This window comes from Myodes glareolus, chromosome 23, assembly GCF_982192425.1.
Source record: "Myodes glareolus chromosome 23, mMyoGla1.1, whole genome shotgun sequence".
NCBI classification, from domain to species: domain Eukaryota; kingdom Metazoa; phylum Chordata; class Mammalia; order Rodentia; family Cricetidae; genus Myodes; species Myodes glareolus.
The window spans coordinates 12,545,087-12,546,122 of NC_142048.1; the positions used below are offsets into that span (position 1 = coordinate 12,545,087).

The 1,036-nt window shown below is 32.3% G+C and overlaps 1 pseudogene; it reads right to left on the bottom strand.

Annotated features, from left to right (window-relative positions):
• Positions 1 to 621: 621 nt before the first annotated feature.
• On the bottom strand, positions 622 to 740 carry LOC125414037 (5S ribosomal RNA; annotated as a pseudogene).
• Positions 741 to 1,036: the final 296 nt, after the last annotated feature.

Sequence of the window (1,036 nt, forward strand, 5' to 3'; positions counted from 1 at the left end):
GAAACCAAAATAAAAAATTTAAATTAGGACAACATTTGGGTAGATGACCACCAACAAGGTAATTCCTGGGGTGGGAGGTTATAATGCTTGTCACACATCCTTGACTACCTGAGCTTAAGGCCCGAATCCACGTAAATGGCTGAACACTGAGACACATATCTTTAATTCTTGCACTCCAACTGTGAGATGAGAGGTGTTGGTAGAAGAATTGGTCACAGACAAGCTGACCTGAAATATTAAGCAAAGCAAAAACAAGAGAAGAGACCCTGCCTAAAAAATAATTCTTTGAAAATATAAAATATAGAACTTACTCATAAACATTGGCCCCCAACCTCTACATGCACACTGTGAATATGCCCACCTCCCACATGCACATACATCACACACAAATACATACACACGATGACGAAGATAATACATATTTTTAAAGATTATCATTTTTAAAATGATACATAGTTGATACATTAAATCAAGCTTATGAAAGTTAATTTATATGCAAAATGTAACTATCTGCACAATTCTGAGTTACAAAAGATATATGAAATATATTTCTTTAAGCATATACCACCTATCAATAGAGTAGGATCTGATTCTTTTTTTAAATTTTGTATTTTTTTGGTAAATCTACAGCACCTAGTATTCCCAGGTGGTGGCCCATGCAAGTACTAATCAGGCCTGACCCTGCTTAGCTTCCAAGATCAGACAAGATAGGGTGTGTTCAGGGTGGTATGGACATAGACTAGGATCTGACTCTTAACATTATGAATTATTTTATATGTATTATTTGCATATATAATAAATTATATATAATAAGTTATATATAATAAATTATGTAGAATAATTTAACAAACACTTTATTAACATTTCCTGCTATTTGACAGTTATGTCCCTAAAGAAAGAGAGTTTTACCTGGTCATTTTTTTACTATCATTGGATAATTTTATCTGTTTTCTTTTTATTTTTAATGTGCAGAAACTCATTTTGCCTTTTTTTTTAATTTCATGGTTAGTACGTAGCTAAGTATATTACGCTGTAG